Here is a 19,002-nt window from a genome sequence, read left to right as displayed (position 1 = left end):
CGGTCTTTTAACAGTGCCTTGGAACTGTCATGGCACCTCTAGGTGTGTCATTGCACTTGCTAACTGAGGATCAAGGGATAGTCTTGTCTGCTATTTTGGGTCCCATTTGATTCTAATCAGTTAACGTCATGTCCTTGGGCTATGTCATTCTTTCAAAAGTTGTGCCCTGCCCCTTTCTCTCCTGTTACACCAGTGCTTCTGACAATGGGATTGCCAGGGGGCACTGTCCTTATTCTGAGTAGCAGGCAGTTCTGGGATGTCACTTAGGTCCAAATGGCCCAAGCCTCTCTACAGCAGCTGGTACTTGCTCCATGTCACACAATCATTTCACAGAAGTTTTCTGAGCTTAGCAAATGAAGTTCTTGGCTGCAAGAAATCAGGAACAATGATCTGATTCAAGGGCTGCCAATGACTCATCATTTTAATACATAGTGTCTTACTGTCAAGGTTAGTAATCAATTCCTAGGCAGGTCTACAAGTCAGGGGTTAATAGTTCAGGGGCCTGCTTCCACATGCCAGACTCTCTATGTGATCTCACTGCTACTGCTGCTGCTAAGTCACTTCAGTTGTGTCCAACTCTGTGCGACCGCATAGACGCCAGCCCACTAGGCTCCCCTGTCCCTGGGATTCTCCAGGCAAGAACACTGGAGTGGGTTGCCATTTCCTTCTCCAATGCATGAACGTGAAAAGTGAAAGTGAAGTCGCTCAGTCATGCCCGACTCTTAGCGACCCCATGGACTGCAGCCTACCAGGCTCCTCCGTCCATAGGATTTTCCAGGCAAGAGTACTGGAGTGGGGTGCCATTGCCTTCTCCGATGTGATCTCACTGAAACCTCAAAATAACCCTGTGATGATGCATGTATGATTATGCCCTTTATATAGAGAGGAAAACTGATACTTAGGGAGCTTACTCAGTCACCCATATCCACACTCTAGTAAGTGGTGGGATGAAAACTGAATTGTGTTTGTTTATGGTGTTGGAGAAGACTCTTGAGAGTCCCTTGGACTGCAAGGAGATCCAACCCGTCCATTCTGAAGGAGATCAGCCCTGGGATTTCTTTGGAAGGAGTGATGCTAAAGCTGAAACTCCGGTACTTTGGCCACCTCATGCAAAGAGTTGACTCATTGGAAAAGACTCTGATGCTGGGAGGGATTGGGGGCAGGAGGAGAAGAGGATGACAGAGCATGAGATGGCTGGATGGCATCACTGACTCGATGGACCTGAGTCTGAGTGAATTCCAGGAGTTGGTGATGGACAGGGAGGCCTGGCGTGCTGCGATTCATGGGGTCGCAAAGAGTTGGACATGACTGAGCGATTGAACTCAACTGACTGATGGCACCCCACTCCAGTACTCTTGCCTGGAAAATCCCATGGATGGAGGAGCCTGGTGGGGTGCAGTCCATGGGGTCGCTAAGAGTCAGACACGACTGAGCGACTGCACTTTCACTTTTTCACTAACTTCAAAGTACACACAACAAAAAGTAGTTTTGTCAAGAGTAGTAGGAATTGGCTATTAGCTCTGTATGAATCTAAGACTTAAAAAATGGGATTGTGTTGTGCTCTTGCGCTGCAGATAAAGACATAGATTGTGTGTTTATTATCATTATTTTTAAAAACAAATGTTTTCAAGCCCTTTCTAAGTGGAGGTAGCCTGAAACAGTCCATGAAACATAGCAGAAGATAGATGTAATGGAGACATTATGGTAGACTTATATAATTTACATGAAGATTAATTTTCCCCAACTGGCAGTAAAAAAAGACCAGCCAAGATGAGGGGACTGGAACTTTTACTCATAACCTTTGACAAGTACAGAACAAAGTGTTTGACAGGCAATTGTTAGGGTGAGACTGTGCTACAAAAGACCTAATTTACACATCATCAATGGTCATCCAGTTATTTTTGAAACCATTTGGGCCAGGTCATGTCTAAGGGTCCTCCAGTATGAAACGACGAGGTGCTTTGACATGCTTTGATAATTCTGTTACAGCAAAAATTTTTTAAAAGGTAAAATCATGACTTTCAGATATAAAATTGAACATATGGTAAGTATTTTATTCAACTTATTAATGAGGAAGCTGGTAAGGGTGTTATAACTAGTTCAAAGGAAAAGCTAAAATCTCCTAAAATTTATGTGGGCAAATAGAAATGCAGCTAGCTTCCAAAGTCAGTTAAACTTCTACAGGACAGCATTTTGTACTTTTGTTAGTTTCCTACAGTGTACACAGTTGCAGAGTGCCTCAAGGGCAATGGATGCTGGAATCAGATAACCTAGGAAGGTTGCGCTGGGTGTGGACAATGCATAGTTTTCTACCGAAGCACAATTTTCTCTTACAGTTCCTGTGTTAAGAAATGATAAAGGAAGTATCTAGCTGCAGAATTTTAAGATAATAGGTTAGTGCTTCTTCTGGAGGAAAGGCTATCTCTTTTGATATATATCTTTTGAGTAGAGGCTTCCCTGGTGGCTCAGACAGTAAAGAATCTGCCTGCAATGAAGGAGATCTAGGTTTGATCCCTGGGTGGGGAAGATCCCTTGGAGAAGGAAATGGTGACCAACTCCAGTATCCTTGCCTGGAGAATCCCATGCACAGCGGAGCCTGGCAGGCTACAGTCCATGGAGTTGCAGAGTCAGACATGATTGAGCATATTTTGTTATAATAGAAAACTGGATTTTCTTGGTGGCATCTCCACTTTTTTAGCCTCAGTAGCAAGCAAATTATTTAAAATCTTTGTGCCTCAATTTCCCTACTCTAAAATAGGGACAGTATTGGGGATGAATAAATGAGAATAGCCTGTGAACAGCGCTTAGCATAGTGCCCACCATCCTTATTATTACAGTCTTTCATCATGCTTTTTATTTCTCCTACACTTATATGTTCTTTCCTTTCCTCTTTTTCTGCCCACTTAACTATGATAAAGAATAGGAAAACTACTTATAGTGGTTTTGAAAAATGTATAGATAGGGTTTATGCTTCTTGGTCTTGATTTTGAAAATTAACTACATAAGTTGTTATGTATGCCTTTGTATTTTTTAAAAAACAAAAAGCCTTCTCCAAAAAAAAAAAAAATTGTTTTCTGAGTGATTTCCACCATCAGTCTTAGAACAGCTAATCCTGAACTTAAATTGAAAAACTCCTTTTCAATTGGCTCCTTTTCTCAGGTTAATGGCCAGAGAAAGCAGGCTCTAGAGTGGGAAAGGCCCTCAGAGGGGTCCTTCCAGGGGCACCCAGGACAGGACCCACCACCTGGAGGCTGACTCATGGGAGTCAGGACTTGGAGCTCTGTGGGTGAGTCTCTCCCTGTCTGACTCTTCAGACCCCAGGGGTCACATCTGAGGGCCAGAGAGTCTTCCTTGGGGGAGGCACAGTGTGTCGCAGGCAAAGGAGAAAATCGACCACACAGCTCTGCCCAGAACAGGTGGTGCAAACCTGCCTTTGGGAAGTTTATTTTTCCCCTTGGGTTGGGTAGAGGAGGGACTCTTTTCAAAGCCCTGGATGTCTCTGGGTCAGAACACCTGTCTGGATTTGACCCCATTGTCACTAGCAAAGCCCATTAACAAGTCCCAAGAAATAAAAATAGAATCTGGGTAACAAAGTCTACTTTCTTTTTTTTTTTTTTCCTTTTCCTCTGTGCTTAGTCTAGTTTCACTTGCTCAAAGGGGGTCATGTACAGAGGCCTGGAACCCAGCCCTTCAGACCAGAATCCTTAGTGTGAAATGGCTGTAGTGCCTGACACCTCAGCTCTGGGGTGCGTGCAGAGGTGCTGTAATTCAAGATGGTGGCAGTGGTGGGCCGTGTGCAGAGATGCTGCACCTGGGGAGGTGAGCTGCACACCCTGGGCCAGCCTCGCGAGATCCTCGCTCTCGTGAGCTCCTTGCCCCGCCCTTGCTGAGGAGGTTCCTAGAAAGCAGCCCCCGCTCAGGCTTGTCTGGGAGACCACAGACTCTGCAGCAGGAGCTGTTTCTTAATCCTCTGTCTTTCTTTTTTTCTGAACCAAAGTCAATCTCCTTCTACTGGCTCGAATGACACCTGGCAGGAGAACACTTACGGGCCCAACAGGAAAGTCCCAATGCCATCACCCCAGTTTCAGTTCTCATGCCCTGAGAAACTGCCAGTTTCTTCAGGTGAGGCCCACAGGCGTCCTCCCCTTTCTTTAGCGGCCTGAGATTTGCAGGAAACAAGACTCTCCAGTAAGCGCTTGATATGAGTGAACCAGGTTGGGTTAAGATTTTACCTCTAGGTTAATTTCAAGGAAAGGAGAAGGAAAATACTGCTGTGTCTAAGCTTCCTTTGAATGCATGGCTACGGGAGTGATATCCCCAAGAGAGCCATTTTTCACTCTACAATCCCACTCCTATCATTTAATCTGACTGTCAGGCTGAGTGGAGGGTGGGGATTTTGGGAGAGTGAACCATCATATCGATGCCTTAGGAAACAGTGAAGATTAGATCTCGGAGGTCAGCTGGTGTGTAATTGGAATCTCGGGGCTAGGAGAACACAGTCAGATTTACACAGGGCTTCTTGTCTCTAGGGATTCTTTTTTTTTTTTTTTTGCTATCATATCATCTCTGATAGAGCAAAACTGCTTCTTTTAGCTCTTGATAGAAAAGTAACTTCCCTTGTCCATTTTTTTCACAGGCAATGTATAAACAAGGAAGAAAGTGGAAAGCCTGTCATTATGTGTAGCAATACCGACTTTTGGTCATATGCCACAGAGGGACGTGGATTTGAGGGTAGAAGATCTGGGTTTGAGTCCAGTTCTGCCTTGGGTAAGTTATGACATTACTACAATGAGAATAATGAAAGCTATGATTCCAACCTCACAAGGTCATGAAAATGAAGGATGGTAAATATCTAAACATTCTTCAGCAATAAAAGAACCCACATGAAGTAGAGACCCCAGGCTGGGATGTTGAGTAGGTGAGTGTGTTTGTGGAACATAGAAATTTTAGCAGACTTGGGGGTCCAAACGGTTCTGCTTCCTGACCTCAGAGCAGGATACTTATTACCACAGGGGCCCAGGGCAGCCAGCAGCCCCCAGCACAGGGAACGGTCTGGTTCCTAGCAGGTCAGGACTCTCTTAGAAGGCAAAGAGGGAATGCTGAAATGCCCACTCTAAGTGGTTTATGAGTGTTGAAGAGGAAGAAAATTTCCTCTACCCTTCTAGGTTCTTCTGGCTGGTCTAAAAATTAAAATGACATGAAGCAGATTAATAGGAGAAAAATGAAACAAAAGTTTAATAACACTGGAGAGATCTAGGAAAACTGAGTAACTTGCCAAAATGGCCAAAGCCCTTACCTTAAATACCATCTTCAGCTAAAGACACACAAGGATGTTGGGATAGTGGTTTGGGGCTTCAAAACAGATTCACATGAAGATTAAAAAAGCAACATATGTTAAAATAGTCATTTGCTGGACCATAGAGACGATGGACAGAGTGGACTCTGATCTCTAGTTCCTGCTGAGTTTTCCAGCTAGTGCTAACCCATATTCTTTGCAGAGCTCTCTGGTGATAGCTCTGTTCTGGAAACAGGGCACCTATCTAAATTCTTTTAGGTAGTTAGGGATAGGGTCACAATTTCTTCCTGAGTCTTTTGGGCTTTGATTGTTTTGAGCTCAAAATAATCTGCCTGTCAAAGAGATGTTTTGGAATGGCAAATTTTGCTCCCCTACATGAGCTTCAGAGAGGAAGGCAAAACATGAATGGGCTACCTTGCAAAAATAATTCCTGCAGACTTAGGAGGTGGGGGTCAAGGGCAGACGAGATCTAGTGGACTGCAGGAGAACTGAGGGCTATTGCAATGTGGGAAGTACTGGGGACCTCACCCCTACTCCTTAGTGAATAAAGCCTGATACGCTTAGTTATTAACCAGGTGTGTGCATGCTAAATTGTTTCAGTTGTGTCTGACTCTGTGGCCCCATGGATTTCCCTGGTGGCTCAGATGGTAAAGCGTCTGCCTACAATGCGGGAGACCTGGGTTCGATCTCTGAGTCAGGAAGATTCCCTGGAGAAGGAAATGGCAACCCACTCTAGTACTCTTGCCTGGAAAATCCCATGGACGGAGGAGCTTGGTGCAGGCTACTGTCCATGGGGTCGCAAAGAGTCGGGCATGACTGAGGGACTTCACTTTCTTTCACTTTCTTTCTGTGGCCCTATGGACTGTAGCCAACCAGGCTCCTTTGTCCATGGGATTTCCCAGGCAAGAATACTGGAGTGGGTTACCATGCCCTCCTCTAGTTATTAACATGGTAAGGAATTAATATTGCAGTGAAGCTTGCTTTGGTTGTCTCTCTGACTCTCTTTGCTGGCCCTTCCTATCTTCACTGCCCCCTCCTTTACTGAGTTCTGAGCCCCTGAACTGCCTTCATCCCCCCCCTCCCCCCAACCCATTCCCCAGGAAAATTACTGCTTGGTTCTGCTTTCTCCCTGGAGACCCATGAGGAGAAAGGTTGGGTATACAGGTGAGATCCTCTGAGCAATGCATGTGGATGGAAAAGAGAAGATGTCAAGGGGATAAGCTCTGGGAGTTGCAGCATTTAGAAGTCAGGACAGTGAGGAGGGACCTTTCTGCTTTTGCAGAAATATTTCTTTTTTTTTTTTTTTTTTATCCTTTTACAGTTCATTTTTATTTTTATTTATTTTATTTTATTTTATTTTATTTTTTTTTAATTTTAAAATCTTTAATTCTTACATGCGTTCCCAAACATGAACCCCCCTCCCACCTCCCTCCCCACAACATCTCTCTGGGTCATCCCCATGCACCTGCCCCAAGCAAGCTGCACCCTACGTCAGACATGGACTGGCGATTCAATTCTTACATGACAGTATACATGTTAGAATTCCCATTCTCCCAAATCATCCCACCCTCTCCCTCTCCCTCTGAGTCCAAAAGTCCGTTATACACATCTGTGTCTTTTTTCCTGTCTTGCATACAGGGTCGTCATTGCCATCTTCCTAAATTCCATATATATGTGTTAGTATACTGTATTGGTGTTTTTCTTTCTGGCTTACTTCACTCTGTATAATTGGCTCCAGTTTCATCCATCTCATCAGAACTGATTCAAATGAATTCTTTTTAACGGCTGAGTAATACTCCATTGTGTATATGTACCACAGCTTTCTTATCCATTCATCTGCTGATGGACATCTAGGTTGTTTCCATGTCCTGGCTATTATAAACAGTGCTGCGATGAACATTGGGGTACATGTGTCTCTTTAAGAGCAAGTTCTTAGTGGTAACATTTCTGGCTAAAGAGTGGGAACAAGAGTCTGTAAATGAATGTATAAATTGATTTCTGGGCAGCTTCACCATCACTGAATATTAGCATTCAACTTTTTTTTTTTTTGTTCTTTTCAAATATGTAAATTGTAATCTTCAGAATGCTTTCATTTACATTTCTTTGATTTCTAGTGAGCTCTAACATTTTCCCACTGTTTGTCTACTAATTGTATTCCCTTATGAGAATGGCCCTGTCTTTTACCTATTTGTCTTTTGGAATCTTGACATTTTATCTTACAAATTTGAATCAGCTGGCTTTGATAGATCTTAATTCTTTGTAATGTTTGATAAAAATATTTTCCCTGTTTAAAAAAAATCTTCAGTAATGCTAATTCTTATAGTGCAATTATTTAAATAGCCTCAAAGTTGAGAAAGTTAAAATTCCCTCAGAGAGGTGGTGGGTGTGTTAGCCGCTTAGTCATGTCCGACTCTTTGCGACCCCATGGATGTTAGCCCACCAGGCTCCTCTGTCCATGGGATTTCCTAGGCAAGAATACTGAAGTGGGTTGCCATTTCCTTCTCCAAAGAGAGGTGATAAACACTTGTTTTCAGTTTTCTGCAAGTTCTATAATTAGATTTTATATTTAAATCTTCAATCAACCAAAGCTTATTTTGGTGAATGTTTTATTTTTAATTACTTTTTCTATTATAAAAATCAATAAATGTTGATTATTGAAAAATAAGGACATTAAGAGCAAAAATAGAAACATGGTGAAAAGGATCCATAATTTCACCATCTAGAGATAGCCACTTTAGACAAATAATGAATGCTTGTGAGTGTAGCACCATATACCCAGATTCATCAAATCCTAATATTTTGCTGTGTATGCTTCTTATTTTTATTAAAAAATAGAATACCTGTATACCTCTCTACCCTAACCTAATTTCATTTTCTCCTGAAAGGCAACTCCATCCTGAATTGGTACCTATAATTCTCATCTTTATTTGTATATGTTTGCAGCCTAGGTATATGGTTATAAATATATAGCATTATTTTGTATGTTTAGAAATTACTCTACTATCTATAATTTGTTTTTTCATTTTATTTTTGGGATTTACCTCTACTGATAAAATTGCTATAAATAGTCATATTGTATATCACAATTTGTTCATTCTTTTGATGGGTATTTGTGTGGTTTAATTTGTGCTTGTTTTTTGCTGTTACAAGCAATGTTGCAATGGACTTTCATCTTCTACAAGTGAACTTCCAGGGTTTACTCTTAGAAGAGTGAAATTGAGGGCTTGTGAGACATGTGTGTCCTTAGTGTTGCTAGATGTTGACAATTTATTCTCCAAAATGGTCGTTCCAATGAATACATCATCAACAAAATTGAATATTTCTCCAATTTTTCCACATCATCACCAGTACTTGATAGTACTGAATTATTTAATCTCTACCAGTTTGATGGATATAAAATGGTATCTCATTGTTTTAATTTTCATCTTTCTGATTACTGCTAAGGTTGAGCATAGTTTTATATGTGCCATTGGTCATTCAAATTTCCTCTACTATACGTTGCTTGTTCATATCTTTTATCCATCTTTCTATTAGTTCATTAGTGTTTTTCAATAAGAAAAATATCTTCTTCCCATTTGCATTGTCTTTTCATATTGCTTATGATGCCTTTTTTTGAACAGAATTTAAAATTTTCACGTCAGATTCATCAGGGTTTTCCTTCAGGAACATTCTGTAGAACAGGTAAAATTTTACCTTTATACTCTTAGAGTATTTTGGCAGGGCCTAATAATTAAACTGATATAAGATCAAGATAGCCAGGAGAAATATCAATAACCTCAGATATGCAGATGATACTACCCTTATGGCAGAAAGTGAAGAAGAACTAAAGAGCCTCTTGATGAAAGTGAAAGAGGAGAGGGAAAAAGTTGGCTTAAAGCTCCACATTCAGAAAACTAAGATTATGGCATCCAGTCCCATCACTTCATGGCAAATAGATGGGGAAACAGTGGAAACAGTGGCACAGTGGCTGACTTCATTTTTCTGGCCTCCAAAATCACTGCAGATGGTGATTGTAGCCATGAAATTAAGAGACACTTACTCCTTGGAAAGAAAGTTATAACCAACCTAGGCAGCATATTGAAAAGCAGAGACATTACTTCGTCAACAAAGGTCTGTCTAGTCAAGGCTATGGTTTTTCCAGTGGTCATATATGTATGTGAGAGTTGGACTATAAAGAAAGCTGAGCGGCAAAGAATTGATGCTTTTGACCTGTGGTTGGAGAAGACTCTTGAGAGTCCCTTGGACTCCAAGGAGATCTAACCAGTCCATCCTAAAGGAGATCAGTCTTGGGTGTTCATTGGAAGGACTGATGTTGAAGCTGAAACTCCAGTCCTTTGGCCACCTGATGCAAAGAGCTGATTCATTTGAAAAGACCGTGATGCTGGGAAAGATTGAAGGCAGGAGGAGAAGGTGATGACAGAGGATGAGATGGTTGGATGGCATCACCGACACAGTGGACATGGGTTTGGGTGGACTCGTGGAGTTGGTGATGGACAGGGTGGCATGGCGTGCTGCGGTTCATGGAGTCTCAAAGAGTCAGACGTGACTGAGCAACTGAACTGAACTGAAGACAGACTAATAAGAGAAAAGTATACAAATTTATCCAAGTATTATGTGACAATGGGAGCCCTTATAAGACCCAAAGAAATTGTGACACTTACAAGCTTTTATACTGGCTTGAACAAAGAGAGGCAATTGTGGAAAAGTAAATCATATAGAGAGGCTAAAGGCAGATAAAAATTATTTTAACAGGGTCTGTTAGTACAGGATTTTCTTGGTTTTGATTCCCCATTAAAAAATGTTTCTTTTCTCCTGTTACTGGGAAGCCATCTTCCACATGGGGATTTAAATCTCCTATTTTAGGAGGAAAGGGAGTGATAAGAATGCCCTTCTCACAGGATGCTTTTCAAGTGCCTGTAGCTTAAAACAATACAAAGGTATTCTGTGATCTGTCATAATTTTTGCATTCCTAGAATTTAACTTTATTGGTCAGCAAGGGTTCTTGCTACAGCTACAATCTCTAAATTCAGCTAAAAATGATTTTTCTGCCTATGCTCATTGGGCCTGACGTGATGTTCAATAAAAGCAGATAAGTGATATGCACAAGACATTTCTGCTTTGCATGCCCTTATTGGATATAATTTATAATGCTTAATCAGTTCAGTTCAGTTGCTCAGTCGAGTCTGACTCTTTGGGATCCCATGGACTGCAGCACACCAGGCCTCCCTGTCCATCACCAACTCCCAGAGCTTGCCCAAACCCATGTCCATTGAGTCAGTGATACCATCCAACCATCTCATCCTCTGTTGTCCACGTCTCCTCCTGCCTTCAGTCTTTCCCAGCATCAGGGTCTTTTCCAGTGAGTCAGTTCTTTGCATCAGGTAGCTGAAGTATTGGAGCTTCAGCTTCCATCAGTCCTTCCAATAAATATTCAGGATTGATTTCCTTTAGAATGGACTGGTTTGAGAGCCCAAAGGACTCTCAGAAGTCTTCTCCAACACCACAGTTCTAAACCATCAATTCTTTGGTGCTCAGCTTTTTTTATGGTTCAACTCTCACATCCATACATGACTACTGGGAAAACCATAGCTTTGACTAGACAGACCTTTGTTGACAAAGTAATGTCTCTGCTTTTTCATATGCTGTTTAGGTTCATTGCAGATTTTCTTCCAAGGAGAAATCATCTTTTAATTTCATGGCTGCAGTCACCACCTGCAGTGATTTTGGAGCCCAAGAAAATAAAGTCTGTCGCTGTTTCCATTGTTTCTCCATCTATTGGCTATGAAGTGATGAGACTGAATGCCATGATCTTAGTTTTTTGAATGTTGAGTTTTAAGCCTGCTCTTTCACTTTCATCAAGAGGCTCTTTAGTTCCTCTTTGCTTTCTGCCATAAGGGTGGTATCATCTGCATATCTGAGGTTATTGATATTACTGAGGTAATGCTAAATGGCTACATTAATTTCTTCATTCGTGTTCCCATGCATTCATTTATTCACTTATTCAACAACTGTTTTTGAAAAATCTGCTATGTGCCTGCTATCCTCCTGAGTCTGCTCCTAATTTTTTCAAACCAGTTGTATTGGAATTGATACTTGTGCATATTTACAATCCTAAACCTAGTGTTTATGTGTGAGTGTGCTTGTGTGATATTTTTCACAAATCCGTGGATGAGGATGATACTTATCTCTTAGAATGAACCAAGTATCAGGTCTTGTTTCTCTGTGATTTGGAAAAATCTGTTTGTTGACTCATAGAAATATTATTCAGAGTATTTGTTTAGGCCATATTTCTTTTGGTAATGAGGTAATTCTTAACAACTTTCTCAATTTCCTTCTCCATCAGTATTTTCATGTTTTTTGTATTTTGTTTTGCTAACTTTTTATTTTGTATTTGTATTGTCCATTTGGCTAAACAATTCAAATTGATTATCCTAAATTGTGACTGCAATGATTTATATTTTAAAATCCATTATATCAGTTTTTAAATCACCAGTCTTTTAATTTTATTGACTAATACCTTTTATTTATTATATTTACAAGGGTTTTAATATATCTTATACTCTTTTCAGAGAATGAACATTTAAATTTACTTCTACCAATTTTCTATTTTTTAGTTTATATCTGTCATTTTTTTATGTTTCCTCTTACGTTGACATTCTTCATAAGATTTTAAATCAAGTGCTTAGTTCATTTATTTCTTATTTCTAAAATAAAATTACATAGATCTATAGCTTTCCCTCTTGGTTTATCCACACTCTTACTTTTAATAGGTGGTGTTTTCATTTTTTATAGTACTTTGGAAATTATGATCATGTTTTTAATTTTCAACTTGACCCTGTTGCTCGGGAAAATTTTTGTTTTTGTTGTTAGAAGCTGTCAGCCATGTATTTGTTTATTGTTATTATAAATTTTTGCTTGCATATACTTTTAAACTTACAGAAATGTTGAAAACCAGATTAACTTTTAGCTAGATTCACCATTTGTTTTGATGGAGAGAATTGATGCTTTTGAACTGTGGTGTTGGAGAAGACTCTTGAGAGTCCCTTGGACTACAAGGAGATCCAGCCAGTCTATCCTAAAGGAAATCAGTCCTGAATATTCGTTGGAAGGACTGATGCTGAAGCTGAAACTCCAACACTTTGGCCACCTGATGCAAAGAACTGACTCATTGGAAAAGACCCTGCTACTGGGAAAGATTGAAGGCAGGAGGAGAAGGGGACGACAGAGGATGAGATGGTTGGATGCCATCACTGACTCGACTAATATAAGTTTGAGTAAACTCCGGGAGTTGGTTACAACCAGGGAGGCCTAGCGTGCTGCAGTCTGTGGGGTCGCAGAGTCGGACACGACTGAGCGACTGAACTGAACTGACCATTTGTCTATATTTTGCTTGTTTCTATTTTGTTCTGATCACTTTATAATTCATTCTCTATATATGAATTCTCTTTCTGAACCACTTGAGAATAAGTTGCAGATGTAAGATGTATACCTAAATACTTCGATGTCCATTTCCTGGGGCAGACATTTTCTCTTACAAAACCTTATAAGAAAACCTTATAAGAAAACCCATTTTCCTTATAAAGGAAATTTAATGGTTAATAAAATTGGAAAATTTCATATTGATACAATATGATTTTCTAATTCTGTAGTCCGTAATTGTCAGTTATCACAATGTTGTATTTTATATATAGTTATAATAAATAGAACTACTATTTATAATATAAAATATGAATAATAAATAGAAATAAATGTATATAATCTATATTTAAATTTATAATTTATTTTATTTGCTATATATAATATATATTATATATATATAGAGAGAGAGAAATTGAGAGATAATAATGAAGGTGACAGTGGCGACAACTGAAGTGGCTGTATACTTACAGAAACTACTCCAGATAGGGCACTTAATAGATGAGTATTTATTTTCTTCTTGTAGTATGATCTAAAGAAGTTCATATTTATTGCTGTCTTATTATGAAGTTAGTATTTATTCAGAGTAGAAAAATAATGCAAAATAACAACAATCACTCAAGTTTCAGAGCCTAGAGATAACCGTCATTAGTATTTAGATGTATATATTCAAGACGTGTGCTTTCAATCAACAAAATTTCTGGATTTTTTTCTTGTTAAATAAAATATAAGTACATTAATATGGTATCATATTATATGCTATATAGTTTTAGTCTTCATATAAGTCTCAGTATTTTATTATTTTAATACTTTATAGCTAATGTTCATAACAACTTTGCAAAGTAGAGCCACATTTTCAGATGAAGAGTCCAAAGTTCAGAGAGGTTCAATAAATTGCTTAGGTCACACAGCAGTAAGGGATGGAGTTATAATCCAAATCCTTCCCTGTCTGCCTCCAAGGCTATAGAGTAGATCACTATTTTGCCCCAAACTTTCATTGATTTTACATATATCATTAACATTGAGTTTTATTGCATTGTGGGGAGAAAATATATTGATGTAATTTTCCTTGTGGCTTCCCTGGTGGCTTAGGGGTAAAGAATCTGCCTGCCAATGCAGGAGATGTAGGTTCGATCCCTGGTTCAGGAAGAACCCCTGGAGGAGGAAACGCAACCCACTCTAGTATTCTTTCCTGGGGAAATCCCATGGACAGAGGAGCCCAGCAGGCTATAGTCCATGAGACTGTAAAAGATTCAGATGTGACTTAGTGACTATACAACAATAACAAAAATGTTCTATATAAATTTTCTCTTGATTTAGTCTTGGGGCCTTATTTGAGAGTTCGTATATATCTACTAATGCCCAATACATTGAAAAAAATGTATAGTCTATGTTGTTATTGAGTTTAGTATAAATCTACTTGTTCTGATATGGTAACTGTGTAGTATTTATCCCTTCTCTTTGCATTTCTAGCTTTGGTAATCCCTGTCTTCACTGTGGGTTTTGTATTTTTCATTATAATCAGAAGCCTCCTAGCATCCTCCCTCTGCCTTTTTGGCACCAAAATCTCTTTTGTATGATATCAACTTTACCAATTGTTTTCTTTTAGTTATATAGTTTCCTTGATAATACTGTTTTATTTTTAGCATTCTGCATCTTTTTTGTTATATATCCTCTTTAAACAACGAGCATATTGTTGGGTCTTGTGTTTTAATCCATAGGAATTTTTTTTTTTTGAGAAGTAAATGGCCTAGTTATATGGAGTCTTCTGGGATGCAGGTAACAGTGATATGAGATGGTCTTGCAGCTATGAGCTGTGGACTTTTGCTAGTTACTTAATGATTCTGGGAGGAGGCTACCTGTTTCCTTATCTGTAAAACTGTGTTAATTAAGAGTGCTAACCTCACAGAGTTGTGAAGAGTAAATAAGATCAAGAAAATTCAGGAATAGAAATATATTAAAGCATATTAAATTATTATATGTAGAAGGTAGTTGTCATCATGTCTGGAAATATCATTCAAAGCAAGTTTCTTGGCAATAGCACATAAAGCAAGTTCTTAAAACAAAGATCTCTGTTCAAAATGGGGATAGTCAGCTCCATCCTTTTCTCTAACCACGTCTCAAACTTCTCTCTGAGATAATAGGAATAACTTACAATAAAGTGGCCGAGAAGCAGTGGTCCAGCGCCCCTGACGTGTTCCCAGTTTTCAGTTCAATTGTCCGTCTCTGCTTCTGGCTGCACTGTGGAGTTTCACAACTTGACTTAAGTTCAGCCCTGTCAGGAATCACTGCCTTGCTTTGCGTTTAATTAAGCAAATGTATAGGTTGTACAAATACGTTATTTGCTCCCATAATGGGTATTGAAGCTGCAGGCTTAGCTGGCCTGGCTAGTTTCATCAGGCTTTGAAAAACTGAAACTAAGGAAAACAAACCAAGTCAGGCTGGGTTTTCTACTTCCTGGATTGTGTAACTTGACTACGCCCAATGAAAGCCATCTGGTGGGCACCCAGGCATGAGGACCGATTCTCAGCCTTCGGTTCTCCTTCTAGCTGTGCTCCAACCCCTGCACAACGGAAACCTCTGCGTCAGTTACAGTTGTTAGAAACTGAAGCTGAATTCTTATTTACTTCAGCTCCTAAGGATAAAAGAAGGACAGGGACAAAAGCGAAGAAAGTCTGAGGTTTAAACTACAGTCCATTTTTAACTTTCCAAAATGGTCTTGATATTTTCAGATCCAGATAACCTTAAATCAGACAATGCAGTATTACCAAACTGAGAAATAAATATCCTATAATATTATAAACTGATAAACTCCAGAAAAACCTCAATCTGTTTTTAGTTTCAGTAGCTTCAAGTCTCTGCTGGCTTCTATTTGATCAGTCAGAGGGAGATATGGGTCCATTTCCTACCTGATAAAATAGAGCAATTTTCTTAACCTCCTCTGTTAATAATAATAATCTCATCTCTTTTAAACACAGTTCCCAAGTCCCTCCCGGGAGATTCTGATTCAGTCCATCTGGGATGGTGCATCAGACTTGTGTTAACATGAGAAAAGCTTGGGAAAAATCAGAGTAGAGGGAATAGTCTGTTTTTAGAATCAGACAGCTCTGAGCTGAAATCCTATATCTTTCCCTTCCTAGTTATGTGGCCTTGCACAAATTACTTAACCTTTCTTAATCTCATCTGAAAAAAAAAAGTGGAAATAAAAACATCTAACTCTAAGAGTTGTTGAGAGGATTAAAGGAGCTTAAGCACTTTATAGTATCCACTTTTCTGCATTCTGCTTAATCATTTCTTCGTGGGTTAGTTTGCAGATTGTGAACTTATTTAGCCCACAGGCACAGTGGTTTGATATATATGCATATATATCTGTGTATATATATAGTATGTGTGTGTGTGTGTACATATATATAGTGTGTGTACATATATTTATATATAGTGTGTATATATATACATATTTTACTTATCTTTTCAATTTGTTCATCAGATATGTGTAAAGCTTTTGTTTATTTATTGGCTGCACTGCACGGCTTGCAGGATCTCAGTTTCCTGACCAGAGATTGAACCTGGGCCACATCAGTGAAAGCCTTGAATCCTAACCACTAGACCACCAGGGAACTCTGTGTAAAGCTTTTATTGTGCTTAAGAAACTGGGGTTCCTGGTACCCATGAAATACTTTCTTGATAGTATCATGTGTCAACATAGCACACGCCCAGCTTTTGAAGGGACTGCCAAATTTCTTGTGTGTGTGACTTTTCTGTGGCAGGCTCCTAATTATTTAGGGGTCCCCTGTGTTTAGGAGTGTCATAATCTTACCCCTCCATTGTACCAGAAATTCCAATTTTCTTGAATCCAATCATATATGTGTGTATATACATACATGTGTATGTATCTATATACATGCATATGTGTATGTACACATGTGTGTATATATATATATACACACATGCATATGTGTATATATATTTCTTTCTGCAGTTGAGGCAATTTCCCCCAGCTTTTCTGAAATATTATTGATATGAGTATGTCTAATGTGTACAGTGTCATGATTAAAGACATGTATACATTGTAAACCCTGGTGACTCAGAGGGTAAAGAATCTGCCTGCAATAAAGGATACCCAAGTTCAATTCCTGGGTTGGAAAGATCCCGGAATAGGGAATGGCAACCCACTCCAGTATTCTTGCTGGGAGAATTCCATGGACAGAGGAGCCTGGTGGGCTACAGTCCATGGGGTGGCAAAGAGGTGGATATGACTGAGCGACTAACACACACACATTGCGAAACAGTGACAACTATAAGTTTAGTCTCCACACGTGCGTGCTCAGTTGCTTAGTTGTGACTAACTCTTTCCACCCAGTGGACTGTAGCCCACCAGGCTCCCTTGTCCATGGGATTTTCCAGGCAAGAAAACTGTAGTGGGTTGCCATTTCCTTCTCCAGGGGATCTGATTTTCCCCACCCAGGGATTGAATCCATGTCTCTTTCATTGGCAGACAGAGTCTTTACCACTATGCCACCTGGGAAGCACCAACATCTTCATCTCTTGACATAAGTATGATATATATTTTTTCCTTGTGTGGTGATAACATTAAAGATCTACTTTCTTAAAAACTTTCAATATAGTCACTATGCTATACATTGGATCCCCAGACCTTATTTATCCTTTAGCCAGGAGTTTTGCACCCTTTGACCAACATCTAAAATATGAATGCTTCACAAATCTACATATCATCCTTGAGCAGGGGCCATGCTAATCTTCTCTGTATCATTCCGATTTTAGTATGTGTACATATGTACATATATTTTTCCTTCAACAGAAAATATACATTTAAATTATTCCATTTGATTTTTACACAGAATATGTTCTAGGTGCTTTGCATTGGCAATTTCCTCTTCCTGGCCAGAAAAACCTTTGTACTTTTTTCTCCCATCCTAATAGCAAGAAACCCAATGGATTTCTGGAGAATACATTTATATTTCCTTTATATTTAGCATTGTTCAAAAGAATTAAGGCACAAGGTAGGAAAAATAAGATGAGCTCATGATTGAAATTATACATCAAATACATGTTGTACTGTTCCTTTCCCTTCCTGGTCATGGGCCAGGTATTTGTGCTAAACTCTTAAGCAGTCATTGCAAACCCTCTGCAGACAGAAAATGAAAGGGATGATCCTCAAGCTAGTTATTAGGATGATCATCTATATAAGCTTTGAACACTGTTTTAAGTTTTCCACTAGCCTAAGACTTTATGTCCTAATTAACATCAGGATCATTAAGAACCTATATAATAGTCATGAAGTATTACAGAAAACTAGTGCTTTCCAATATCCCAGCCAAATACAGAATGAATCAGGGGATAAGGAAATCTCCTGCTGTAGGATTGATGTTAGCTAGATGGAAGAGTTGGGCCAAGGATCAGCCAGTCCCCTGGTCCAAAAGTCATCACCATAGCAATGCTAGTGATGGCTGCTCTACTCCTATCAGCAATGACACCCTTAAGAGGCATCAGTAAAGAGAGGAGCCTGTTATATTTCTGGGCTAGGCTCCTGGTAAGGGAAGTTCATGTCATTTTTATGCCAAATCACTAGGAAAAATAAAGAGCCTCTTTCATGTTAACCTTTCAAACCAGTCTACAAAGTAAAGGCAAATGTCCAGACGCACAGCCTGGCTGAGGCCAGGTGAGTGTCTCTTGTGTAGGAAACCTGTAGCTTTCTTAGATTTGCCTTTTAGTCTTGTTTTTTCCTAGTAACAGTGCTGTACAGAACCTTCAACAAGAAAAACCCAAAAGAGAATAGTTGCTTTTGAAGCCACTACTCTTGTCTGCCTCATTCATTTCAAACAGAGGTACTTCTCAAAGAGATGAAGGCCTGTGTACAAACAACAATGCCCATTGCATTCTCTTGCCACCAGCTGTGATGTGGTGGCTTTTGATTCTACAAAGAAGCTGCCTGTTTCAGAAACTGATTGATGGTTCTTCCGAATGAAGGAGGCGATGAGAACAAACGAGCAGGGCCCTTAGTAAGGCAAGGTACTTCAAGAGAATGGGCTTGAAAGCACTTAAAATAAAAGGTAAACACAAGCCTCTATGAAAGTAAAGCATTCTATAAGGCATTGAGCTGTTCTGAGTTGATAATTGGCAGTTCTTAATGATCTCCTTGGGTTTGTGCATTTAACCTCTCTGTGGAGACATCTGACTTGGGGTTTTATGCTTTTTGGTGGAGGAAAAAATTTAAATCCAAATAGATGTCATAAAACAGAGAAAACTAATTGAAATAAAAAACATAGGCA

At 39.5% G+C, this 19,002-nt stretch overlaps 1 protein-coding gene across 1 annotated transcript in view; it reads right to left on the bottom strand.

Annotated features, from left to right (window-relative positions):
* The window catches only part of LIPC (lipase C, hepatic type), a 186,370-nt gene extending 171,235 nt beyond the window's left edge, over positions 1–15,135 (bottom strand). Inside the window, exon 1 of the mRNA XM_005685714.2 lies at positions 14,868–15,135. The gene's annotated coding sequence lies outside the window, so the exon portion shown is untranslated. The remainder of the gene's footprint in view (positions 1–14,867) is intronic.

The sequence above is a fragment of the Capra hircus genome, chromosome 10, assembly GCF_001704415.2.
Source record: "Capra hircus breed San Clemente chromosome 10, ASM170441v1, whole genome shotgun sequence".
Classification (NCBI taxonomy): Eukaryota; Metazoa; Chordata; class Mammalia; order Artiodactyla; family Bovidae; genus Capra; species Capra hircus.
Note: the sequence above shows the minus strand (reverse complement) of the source record. Positions and strands in the feature narration are given on the sequence as shown.